This window comes from Furipterus horrens, unplaced genomic scaffold, assembly GCF_987537825.1.
Source record: "Furipterus horrens unplaced genomic scaffold, mFurHor1.1.pri manual_scaffold_1, whole genome shotgun sequence".
Lineage (NCBI taxonomy): Eukaryota > Metazoa > Chordata > Mammalia > Chiroptera > Furipteridae > Furipterus > Furipterus horrens.
Window position 1 is genome coordinate 33,328,437 of NW_028327171.1, and position 13,463 is coordinate 33,341,899.

Consider the following 13,463-nt stretch of genomic DNA (forward strand, 5'->3'; position numbering starts at 1 on the left):
CCTCAATACTGTTCTAGTTCTGCCTGTTACATACTAGGTGTCCAGGCTTTCCACCCTGGTGACCTTCTGTATCTGGCCTATTGTTCCCACTCTGCTCACGTCTGCCTAACTTGGAAGACCATTTGGATTGTTTCCAGTTTGGGGGTATTATGAATACATGTGCTTATGAACATTCTTGTACACGCTATTTTAAAAAGTTTTATTGCAGTGTAATTTACATGCCATAAAATCCTCTCTTTGTAAGTATACAATTCTGTGATTTTAATAGAATTGTACAACCATCACCACAATCTTATTATAGAACATTTCTATCACTCCCCAAAGTTTCCTCAGACCCATTAAAAGTCATTCCCCACCCCAAAGCCCAGATTCTGCTAATGGAACTCTTGAACATGTAGTGTTTTGTGTCTGGCTTCTTTCACTTACCGTAGTATTTCTGAGGTTCATCCGTGTTGCAGCATGGATCAGGAACTTGATCTTTTGTATTGTTGAATTGTATTCTCAGGTATAGACTGCCTTTTGTTTATCCATTCGCCAGTTGATGGACATTTGAATTCTTTTCAGTTTTTGTCTATTATAAATCATGTTTCTATGATAATTTGTGTACATGTGTTTGTGCAGACCTGTGTTTTTATTTCTCTTAGATAAAGTCTTAGGAGTGTAAATTACTAGATCATATAGTACCTTTATATTTAATTTTTTAAGAAACTGCTAACCTGTTTTCCAAAAGTGTCTGTACAAAGCATAAGGGTTTTAACTACTCCACATTCTGGCAACACTCATTATTTTTAGTTGTTTGAGTAGCACCATTCTAATGGCTTTGTGGCAGTTTTAATTTACACTTCCCTAATGATTAATGATGTTGAGCACCTTTTCATGTGCTTATTAGTCATTCACATATTTTCTTTGGTGAAATGTCTAAATGGCCCTTTTTAAAAATTGGGTTATTTCTCACCATCATCTTAGTGCGTTTCAAAATTTTTTAAATATTCAAGTAGAAATATTTGAATAAAAGTATTGAAATATTAAAAAAAAATTTCATATATTTTGCCCTGACCAGTGTGGCTCAGTTGGTCAGGTGCCACGCTGCAAAGTGAAAGGTCACTGGTTCAATTCCTGGTCAGCGCACATACCTAGGTTATGTGTTGGCTCCGCGGTGGGGGCACATATGAGAGGCAACCAATCTATGTTTCTCTCTCACATAGATGTTTGTCTCCCTCTCTTTCTCCTTCCCACTAAAAATAAATAAATAAAATCTGAAGAAAACATTCAAATATATTTTAAAATTATAGAGGCAAGATTTTTATCTGATATATTATTTGCAAATATTTCCTCTGAATCTATGACTTATGTCTTTATTTCCTTAATGGTGCCTTTTAACAAAAAAGAAATGTTTAAAATTTTGTTGAAGTCTAAGTTATCAACTTCTTTTATAGTTTGTGCTTTTAATCACACATCTAAGAAATATTTGCCTAACTTTGTACATGCCCTTTTTTTAATAGGCTTTATATTTTAGAGCAATTTTAGATTCATAAGATTTTAGAACAGAAGGTTCAATTTCCTAAAGAGATTTCTCATACATACCCTACCCCCATGTGTGCATACCCTCCCCCATTATCAACGTCCAGCATCAGAATGGAATATTTGTTACAGTTGGTGAACCAACACTGACACATCATAATCACCCAAAGTCCATAGTTGACATTAGAGTTCACTGTTGATGTTGTATATTCTGTGGTTTGGACAAATGTACAATACATGTATCCATCATTATGGTATTGTACAGAATGGTTTCACTGCCCTAAAAATCCTCTGTGTTCTGCCTATTCATCATAAACCTCAAACCCCTCTCTCCCCTCCTATCCACAACATTATTGGGGTAGGTCACCAGCTACCCCACATTTGCTATCTAGAGTTCTGCTCCTGCAGAGTGAAGCATTTGTACTCTGCCTGTTCATCCCACCCTCCAACCCCTGAAAACCACTGATATTTTTACTGTCTTCCTCACTTTGCCTTTTCTAAAATGTCATGTAGTCGGAATCAGACAGTAGATAGTTCTTTTCCGATTGACTTTGTTCACTTAGTAATAATATGTGTTTAGGTTCCTCCACGTCTTTTTGTGGATTGATACCTATTTTTGTTTAGATTATTTATTTATTTATTTTTAGAGAGAGGGGAAGGAGGGAGAAAGAGAAGAAGAGAAACATCCATGTGCAAGAGAAACATAGATCGGTTGCCTCTCACACACCCCCATCCGGGGGCCTGGCCTACAACCCAGGCATGTGCCCTGACTGGGAATCCAGCTGGTGACCTTTCAGTCCATAGGATGATACCCAAGCCACTGAGCCACACCAGTCAGGCCCCCCGCCCCCCGCCCTGCTTTTTTTAAGTGCTGAATAATCACAGTTTATTTAGTCACTTCCTGAAGAACATTTGGTTGCTCCCAGCTATTGGCAATTATGAGTAATGCTGCTATAAACATTTCTGTACAGATTTCTGTGTGGACATAGTTTTCAGCTTACCAGGGAGCATAGTTGCTGGATTGTATGGTAAGAACATACTTAATTTTGTAAGGAACTGCCATACTGTCTTCCAAAGTGGCTGCACTGTTTTATATTCCCACTAGCAGTGAGGGTTCTGTTACTCTACATCCTTGCCAGCATTTGGTGGTGTCATATAAGTCTTTTGGGGGACACATATTTTAATTTCCCTGGGGTAAAATACCTAGGAGCGGAAGTACTGGATCATAGGATAGATATGTGTTTAAGTGTCAACCTGTTTTCCAAAGGTTGTACCATTTTACATTCTTACATCTTTTCCAATACTTGGTATTGGTCTTTTTAATTATAGTCATCCTAATGGATGTGAAATTGTATTTCATTGTCATTCTAATAAGATTTTTTCTGATGACTGATAGTGCTAAGCACGTTTTCACGTGCTAGTGACCATTGGTACCTTTTATTTTCAAAGTGTCTTTTGCCTGTTTTTATTTTGAGTTGTTTTATATGGCTGGTAGTACAGGCACAATTCCTTTTTTCACTATGAAGTCTGTCCAGTAAAAGCCCAGCCATTGTTATCATAATGAGAACGGTTTGCACAACATTGATGTAACCTGGCATCCAAGGAGAGCGGACTGGAATGTACATGTGTGAACAATGATGACTTCACTGTACTAAGTCAGTGGGGATGGTAGATGTTGTTGAGTGAACAAGTGTACTGTGTGGCCATTGCATTCAAAATGACTGAGCGTGTAGAGCAACAAATCTGCATTAAATTTTGCGTTAACTTTGAACATTCCTCTGTGGAAACTACTCAGATGACTCAGAAGGCCGCAGCTATGGGCCAATGGTGATTGGCAGCTTCATCACAACCCCATGCCCACTCATGCATCACGTCTCGTGCAGAGTTTTTTGGTGAAACATCACATCACTCAGGTGATTCAGCCACTCTACGCCCCATATTTGGCACCCTGAGACTTCTGGCTTTTCCCAAAACTAAAATCACCTTTGAAAGGGAAGAGATTTCAGACCGTCAATGAGATTCAGGAAGATAGGATGGCTTAGCTGATGGAGATTGGGAGAACTGTGTGAGGTCCCAAGGTGCCTACTTGGAAGGGGACTGAGGCATCATTGCCCTATTAACCATGCTTCCTGTATCTTGTATCTTCTTCAATAAATGTCTCTTTCTCATATTACATGGCTGGATGCTTTCTGGACAGACCTCATATGTGTTGTGAATATTTTTCCCAGTGTGTTTCTTGCCTTTTCATTTTCTTATGAGCAGAAGAGTTTAATTTTAAGAAGTCCACTTTATTCATTTTTTTCTTTTATGGTTGATGCTTTTATGTTTTGCTTAAGAGTTCTTTACCTACCCCAAGGTTACAAAGATATTCTCCTTTGTTTTCCTTCTAGAAGCTTTGGACTCTTAGCTTTTATGTTTAGGCCTGTGATCCAGCCTGAATTAGAGTGTGTGGTTTGAGGTGGGATTGAGGTCCTTTTGTAAACAGCTGTCCAGTTGACCCAGCACCGTTTAGTGAAAAGACTTCCATCCACTGAATCGCATTGGTTCTCTTGTAAATCCACTGGACTGTTGGAATGCTCTCCTCAGCTCTCTTTGTCTGGTCTTAAACCGGTACCACACGGTCTTCAGTTCTGTTATCAGTCTTGAAATCAGGTAATGTAAGTCCTCCAGCTTTGTTCTTTCAGAATCTTTTGCCTGTCCTTGCTCTTTGCATTTCCATAAGCATTTTTGAATCAGCTTGTCGATTTCTACAAAAAAGCCAGGTTGGATTTTGATCAGGACTGCAGTTGTCCCTCTCTATATCACGGTTCACTTATCGCGGCCTCACTCTATCATGGGATTTTTAAAAATATTATATTTAATTATTTATAGCAGATTTTTTGCTATATCGTGGGATTTTGTGGTACTGTATATGTATGTCATTAAAGTTACGTAGGTTTAAGGGTGTAGAATATGTATAAGAACATAAGTAGTGTTTATAAAAGTGTGGAAAAGATTAATAAGGGACTGGGAACGGTTTATAAGTGTGTGGGAAGGGTTTATAAAGACTTAAAAATATATATAAATACTAAAATAAATGCAAGGTTCCTACTTCACAGATTTTCATCTATCGTGGGGGTGGGGGTCTAGAATGTAAGGCCCACGATAAGTGAGGGAATACTGTATACCATTTTTCTTGAATAATGGGTTGACAGATATTTTCTGTTGGCACTCAGAGCAGTCTTCTGGCTCCTGTGTTTACGCTAGGAAACTCTGCTATCAGTCTCATTGCTGTTCCTTTGAAATAATTCATCTTTTCTCCCTGTTTCTTTTTCCATCTTTTCTTTTATGCTCTGCAGTTGCACTTAGGTATGTCACCATACAGATTCATTATTATTTATCTGCTTGGGATTTGTTGTGGTTCTTGATTCCAAGGGTCCACTTTTTCAGTTCTGTAAAATAGTCAGTATCTTTCTGAGTGTTATTTCTCTCCCACTCTTTATTTTCCCTATCAGGTAGTCCAATTAGAGACTTTGTTTCCTCTTTTTGCCAGTAGAAGAATCTTTTTATCTACCCTTTCATGGAAGGAAGACTCTGTCACTCTGTGACTCTGGCTTACAAGAAAGAGTCTCAATTTCAACTTTTAATTTCAGGAAGCCTTTACCTCTTTTTCCCCATCTACCCCCATCTTCTGCACATCTGTTGCAACACACACTCTCATTGCCTAACACAGGCACATACCCTGGGAGCAGCTGTAACTTCCACCGACCACTTGCCATTTTGTTTGTTTTTTTCCCCTGGAGCTTCCCTTACATCCCTGTGTCCTCAGGTACAGACTAGAAGATGTTTCTTGTGTTTTATTCAACATGTTTAAGTGCTTTGTAGTTAAACAGTACACATGTAAAATTTACACTACGCTATCACCAAAAACAGAACGCTACCTTTTATAATTTAAAAATTTCTCACCTCTTTTCATGGCCTTGATCACATGATTAAAAAAATAAAATTGTCGTTCCAAAGCACTTTTCATATATTACAAAGTATTATTGAGCTTGATTATAGAGCTTGTTCTTCCCTTCTCTCAGCTGAAGATTTATTTCCCACCTCCTCCTCCCTACAACCAAAAAGACAAATTATGTAGTGTGAGCAAAGGCTGTAGTGTGAGCCCTGTGGGATTGCCCTCTGCTCCCTCTCTTGCCCAGATGCTACCATTCACCTGAACTTGTAAATGTCATTCATTTTGTCAAATAATTCCACTAACATTTCTTATTTATTTATTTATATTGTATCTTTTTCCATTGCCATCACCCCATACACTCTGCCATCTACTAACATTTCTGAGGACCCAAATTTATTGTGCTTAATTTGCTGATGACTCACACATCTCAAAATATGAAAACAATAAAGTTCTAGGAAAGAAAGGCTGGTTATTCTAAGGACATTAGAAGAAGTACAACTATTTGAAGCTTCACATTATTGACAAGTCCTTTTCATTCAGATGAAGGAACAACATGGTGGGAATGATTTCTCACGGACTGACTACCCATCCACAGCAGTCTGGAAAACAGTCGGGACATTTGTTCTCACACATTTTCACTGGTGGCTGTAGGTCAGCTCAGTGTATCGTACCACTTTTTGAATAGACTTATTCACTGTTCTACCTTGAAGGCTGCTAGAAGGGGGACCAAACTGCATCTCTTTGCAGGTGGTTTTGAGAGTCCTTCCTTGTGAAGGACCAGACGAACAGCAGAATTCTCCACTGAAAAATACTGGATTTTCCCCACAAATGTTAAAATCTTGCACACAAAAAAAATATCACTAGAAAGTATTGATCATTTGATAAAGAGGTGATTGAAACAAAATATTTAAGCAGCTTTTCACATGGATAATTCAAGCAAAAAGAAAATTTCAAATATCTAGATCAGTACTTCTCAAAATTTAATGAGTCACCCAGGGCTATTGTTTAAATAAACATGCTGCTTCCATAGATAGATGCTTTGGGACAGAGGAGTGCTGAGATTCTACCTAACAAACTTGTCAGTAAACTGCACTGTGAGAGTCAAGGACCCAAATGACTGAGGCAAAATGGGTTATATTTAAATAGTCTAGATCTGAGCTATCCTATATGATAACCACCAGCCACCTGTGGAGTTTGAGCCCTTGAAATGTGGCTAATCCAAATTGAGATGGGGCTATAACTATAAAATATGCAATTAATTTTGATGACTTCATAAGAAAAAAATATGTAAAATGTCATTAATTTTTTAAATTGTTGATTACATGTTGAAATAATATTTTGGATATACAGTAGTCCCTCTCTATATCATGGCTCACTTATCGCGGCCTCACTGTATCATGGAATTTTTAAAAATATTTAATTATTTATTGCGGATTTTTCGCTATATCACGGGATTTGGCGGTACTATATACGTATGTTGTTAAAGCTACGTAGGTTTAAGAGTGTAGAATATGTTTAAGGACATAAGTAGTGTTTATAAATGTGTGGAAAAGGTTAATAAGGGAGTGGGAAATGTTAATAAGGGACTGGAAACGGTTTATAAGTGTGTGGGAAGGGTTTATAAAGCCTTAAAATATATATAAATACTAAAATAAATGTAAGGTTCTTACTTTGCGGGTTTTCACCTATCGCGGGGGCGTCTAGAATGTAATACCCGCGATAAGTGAGGGAATACTGTACACTGAATCTATCAGTCTGGAGACTGTTGACATCCTAGCAATATTAACCTTCTTTAGATCCTCTTTAGTTTTTCCCAGAAGTGTTTTATAGCTTTTAGCATTAATGTTTCATACATATTTTAAAAGACTTATTCCTGTGTGGTTTATGTTTTTGAGTCTATTGTAAATGGTACTTCTTACATTTTCAGATTTTCTTTATATATGTATATGTGCAGTTTTAGAAATGGATCTGCAACCTTGCTGATTAACTTATTGATTTCAGTAAATTTTTGGTAGATGCCTTAGAATTTTCTGTATATATAAACATCATTTACAAACAGTTTTATTTTATCCATTCTAATCTCTATGCCCTTTTTTCTTACCTTTCTGAACTGGCTCTGATACCCTAAAATGTTGAATAGAAGTGATCAGAGTAGATATCCTTGTCTTGTCCTCAGTTTTCACAGGAAAGTTGTCAGTATTTTGTAATTAGTTATGATACTAGCTGTAGATTTTTCATAGGTTCTTTATTAGGTTGAGGAAATTTTCCTCAATTTGTACTTTGCTGAGAACTTTTTATCATGAATGGTGTTGAATTTTGTCAAAAGCTTTCCCTGCAGCCCCTGATACTCAAGCATCTTGGCATCACTCATGGGATGTCGGTAGGTTTAGGAGCATAGTGTAGACATTTTGAGTCAGATAATCTCCACGAAGTATTTTGTAAGCTAAAGAGCACCATATGTATTCAGATACAATTGTGTGACTTAAGCAGGCTGCCTACCTGTCCCCCAAACTTAATATCTTATGCTTTAAAAAGTCAATCTGAAGAGGTGTGTATGTTATATTTTTTCATTCTTAAGGGAATGGAAACAAAACAGGTGCGTGTTTATGGTAGCAGAGTCAGTGTAGGTCTGGGATGATGTTGTCAAAGACCGATGGGAGAACTAGACCCTGGTTGATTGGGTAGGCTCTTCCAGATTGTGTGCTGGTGAGAAGGACTCCCTCAGATAATGGGCCTGGTTCACTTTCTCAGAATGACAGACAGAGCCATGGTTTTGGAAACAGCAAACAAGTCAGCTTGAGCAGTGCTGTCTTCCTGGTCGTGGAGTCATGCCAGGGGCGTTGTTCAACAGCTTGGGACTGCAAGGGAGGGCTTGGAAACTTTGAGCAGATTTCTGATTGGTACTTTCTAGGTCACTGGATACTTAAATCCCTTCCTTTGATTAAGTACAAGACTGACATTGATGATAATTATTGCTAGGAAGCAATCTTTAGTTCAAATGCCCTTTGACGAAATCTCTTTTATAAGCATGTTTGCTAATCTTCTGTATTTGAACATTTCTGGTGGTGGTGCAAACACTCGCTCCCAAACTAACACATACTACTTTTGAAGGATTCCCATTCTTATAACCCTTTAACTATTTTCCGTATGAAGCCCTTCCGCATATTTATTGATGTCTTTAGGTATATCAGGTCTGTCCAGAAAGTATCCCTCCCTATACTATCAAAAATAGAGACATTTATTGAAGAAGATACAAGATACAGGAAACATGGTACATAGGACAATGACGCCTCAGTCCCCTTCCAAGTAGGCACTTTGAACCCCACACAGTTCTCCCAATCTCCATCAGCTAAGCCATCGTATCTTCCTGAAACTCATCAATGGTCTGAAATCTCTTCCCTTTTAAAGGTGATTTTAATGTTGAGAAAGGCCAGAGTCACAGTGTGCTAAATATGGGCTGTAGAGGGGCTGAATTACATGGGTGATGTGATGTTTTGCCAAAAACCCCTGCAACAAGACATGATGCATTAGCGGGTACACTGTCATGAAGCTGCCCATCACCAGCTGCCCACAGCTGCGGCTGTTTTCATCCTATGCATGTCTCAGCTGATGAAGAACATTGAGGAGTAGCACTCCTTATTAAGTGTTAGTCCTGCGTACTCATGATAGAAAACACCTTCCCAATAAAAAAAAAAGTTAACATGGTCTTGATCTTGCTGCGACTTTGCCTCCCCTTCTTCAGGCATAGAGGACAAGGCAACCTCCATTGGGATGACTGGGCCTTCATTTCCGGATCACAGCCATAGACCCACCACTCATCTCCGATTATGACCTTCTTGAGAAAATCTGGTTCATTGGGAGTGGTTTTAATCAAGTCATTAGCAACTGCAGAACAATGTTCTTTCTGCAGTGGTAACAGAAGCTGCAGAATAAATTTTGCCATGACACATTTCATGCCAAGATCCTGAATCAAAATCTCAGACACAGCAGATTTTAGAATCCCCAGATCAGCTTCTAGTTCTCACACTGTCAGTTGCCAATCTTTATTTATTTTTATTTTTATTTTTATTCATTTTTCTTCTTATGGTTGTTGAGGGTAGCAAAACATGTCTACCTATGCCTCCATCTTGGCTTGAAGTCTACTTTTTCTTACATAAGTGGCTGAAATTGCTTCTCAAGGCGCAAAGATTTACTTAAAAAAATGTTTGTAACCAGTTTCATATTCTAAAGTGGACTGATGAATTGTAATAATAGTACAATGGGATGTTGGGATGTTTGGTAATTTTAAACATGAATTCTGTCAACTTTATTGTCTATGCTTATATTGTTTCTTTGTCAGGTGTCTACTGTTTAGAAAATTAGTTTTTTTGTTTGGTTGTTTGACTGACCTTATGCTTTTTCCTTCTTTGTATCCTTTTAAAAGTAAATTATATTTGAGGTATTTTTATCACTAAATTTTAGTATTAGGATAGAATATTCTAATGCTAAAAACCAAGTTTATATTTTTTCTTATTTTGCTATGAAGCTTGCAGTTGGTGTTGAGGTTTTCTTATATAGACTTGGGTGTGGGGATCTGGTACAACTAGATTCATGCCCTTGCACTACCACTTATGAAAGGTATTGCTAGTAGAAGCTATGTTTTCTCTCTGAGCCGCTTTCTCTCTCTAAAAAGAAAATAGTTTAATTTACATTTTCTAGAATTTTATGTGACTACAGAATGGTTTGCGGTTTTTTGTTGTTGTGTTAATCTTTTAGCATAATTATTTTACAGTCACAGATATTGTTGTGTGTATCAATAATCATTCATTGTTATTGCTTAAGAGTGTTCCATTGCATGGATATATCACAGATTCATTCATTCTTTTTTTGATGGATGTTCCAAAAATGGACATAAGAAAACTTTTTGAGGGTGATGGATATATTCATTATCTTGGTGGTGGTGATTGTTTCATGGGTATATATTTAGCAAATATACTACTTCAGTTATTATGTATTGATTATAGTTCAAAAAAGCTGTTAAAAAATTAAATTGTCATATGATGAATAATTGACAAGGAGAAAAAAAATGGAAGAATTTCTGTGTTGTTCTTTTTTTTGCTATTACAGTCGTCCCACTTTTTCCCCCATTGCTTCCTCCCTCCCTGCCCCCTCTTCTCCCACAGTCAATCCCCACCCTGTTTTCTATGTCCATGGGTCGTTTATACGTGTTCTGTGACTAGACCCTTCCCCTTTATTGATTGCAGCCCATACACGTTCGACATTCTCAGGTGTTCTGCTTGTTGTAGGCCTTCCAGAATGGGGATCACTTTCAACAGATTCTTGACCAACTTTAAAGTGTTTGTGCCACACTTTTAATTGCACTGCACTCATTGCATCGTCCCTGAAAGCCTTCTGAATCATCCAAATTGTTTCCGTGGAGGAATGTTCAAGCTTAACACAAAATTTGATGCAAATTCGTTGCTCTACTTGCTCAGTCATTTTGAATGTGATGGCCACACAGTACACATGCTCACTCAACAGTGTCTACTGCCCACCCGCCGCCCACCCCCAACTGACTAATACAGTGAAATTGTCATTGTTCACACATGTGCTTTCCAATCCACTTTTTTGGCTGCTGGTTTACATCGATATTGTGGAAATCATTCTTGTTATAGTAACAATGGCTGAACATTTTCCAGACAGACCTCATATTCCTATTTATGATGTCTTTCTTAATATTTGGTAGCAAAACTGAATGACTAGTACAAGGTATGGAATACCTTTCCTCTTAGTTCTGAACATTGTACTTGTATTAATTATCTGTTCCTACCAAAATTATGAAGTGACTATATATGTATAATTCTCAGTAAATAAGAAGATACAATTACATTGTGAGGGAGGGCTATAGGAAAATATACATCACCAGAATATTGTTTTGCAAGCAAACGTAGGGCATTGGGTAAAAATTAATGGTAGTTGTATGGAAAATGAAATCATATCAGTGTAATCTAATTTTTTCAAGAATGTTGTATGGAACTGGAGGAAGCAGGGCACATATATTTTGATTTTCTCATGTTGTTGATTTAATTAAGGATAATATAATCATCAGTGACCCAGGCAAACAGAGTTTAGCTCAGATCATCCCATAGCTAGAGATGGAAGGTCACAGAGGCATTCTCAAGAGTATAATGTTGGTGTGGGACAGCACTTTACAGTTAACCCTTCAGAGGTCAGTCTTGGACCCCGTTCTATTTAACCAATTTTAATCCATCACCGGTGATGCATTGTGTATATGTTTGTGTGCCACAGATACTAGAAACAGGAGTCAAAATGACTGGATAAATTGGGTACTTACAAATTGGACAAAGTCAAATGAAGGCTAATTCATTCTGTAAGCAGGATATTCAAGATGGAGAGTGATTAGCTTTATGCCTGTTCCTGGCTGAAAAAGCCTCTGTTCCCTGGTGAGTCACAAGGTTTTGGAGCCATCAATAGCTGTCATACGGGTATGTGGAGAATACCACATTCCGTAAGCCAGTGATCTGGTTAAGAGTACTTATGTGGGCTGATAGCAGGCAAAAGATTCAGTGAAGGCTTACAGTGGATAAAATGTCATGATAGAATCAGGTACAGATGCAGCTAGAGGGGAGGTCTGTGAAAAAGAATAATTAGAAGTATTGTATTAAGTAGGATGGGCTAAAATGCTGTAAAAATAGACCTAAGTGTAATGCCTCAAATCCCGTACAAGTTTATTTCTCTCATGTAACAGCCTGGGATGGATTTATCGGGTCTCTGGGTGGCTCTGCAGACACATGTTTAAAGGCTGGAACATGTTGAGAGGACCCAGGAGCCACCTTGAAGGAACTTTTACAGGAAAAGTTTGGAAAAATTTAGGCATTCAAAAGAATAAGGGGGCAATGATTGTAACATGCTGAATAAAAATATGTCTATGGATCCATAATCTATTTCTAGGGGAAAAAAATCACCAGCTTGTAAAAGCAGAAGGAATCATGGAATTAGAAAATCACTGTTGTGTGATTTCCAAGATGGCAATCGATTCAGACAAGGATGATAAATGGATGCTAAAACTGTTAGGTGAAACTTGATTTTGGGACAGCAGTGTTAACAGTCTGAAGGTATTACCCTGGAGATTACTTATCGATTACTAAAGGGAAAAGGTACCCGTGCGATAGAGATATATAGCAGATAGCTCCTTAATTAGGTGATCTAAGTTCACATGGCCAGTAATGAGGCATACTGACATCGTGGGACACATAATTCAGATAGTGTTCTTGGAGAAAATGTTTTTCTAATACTGAAAGCCAGATTGTACAATAAAACAAGATAACTGGCCTAGAGTCTTTAAAAATGTCTGTATCTCTCTGGCTAGGTGTCCTCATGAGAGTAATGTCATCTTTAAACCCTGCATGACAATCCTGATGCCCCACCGTGATGCCCAGGGTAGACAGGGTTATCTGGAAGTCCAGCTACATCCTTAGGATCATCCAGCTTCTGGATGATTATCCACAGTGCTTCATTGTGGGAGCAGAAAACGTGGGCCCCAGGCAGGTGCAGCAGACCCCCCTGCCCCTCCTGGGAAGGCTGCAGCGCTGAGGGGCGAGAACACTGCTGTGCAGCCCCACTCTGGGGAAACTGTTGTGTCATATCCAGGGGATGTGGGCTTTGTGTTCACCAGGGAGGACCTCCCTGAGATCAGCGACATGCTGCCAGCTGGTAAGGTGTCAGCTGCTGCCTGTGCTGTGCCGCTGCCCCATGGGAAGTCACTGGGCCAGCCCAGAACACCACCTGGGGCCCGGGAAGACCTCATTCTTCAGGCTTTTGTCATCACCACTAAAGTCTCCAGGGGTACCATTGAAATCCCCAGGGCATGCAGCTGATTAAGACTGGAGACAAAGTGGGAGCCATTGAATAAACACCCCTCCCCCTTCTTGGGGCTGATAATCCTGCAGGCGCTGGGCAGTGGCAGCACCCACCACTCTGTCTCTGAAGAGGCAAATAGTCCAGT

General features: G+C 38.7%; 1 protein-coding gene and 1 pseudogene across 5 annotated transcripts in view; both read left to right on the forward strand.

Annotated features, from left to right (window-relative positions):
• GPR160 (G protein-coupled receptor 160) overlaps positions 1-13,463 on the forward strand; it is a 46,702-nt gene that overhangs the window by 13,051 nt on the left and 20,188 nt on the right. The window lies entirely within an intron of this gene.
• LOC150020859 (large ribosomal subunit protein uL10 pseudogene) lies at positions 12,890-13,445 on the forward strand (annotated as a pseudogene).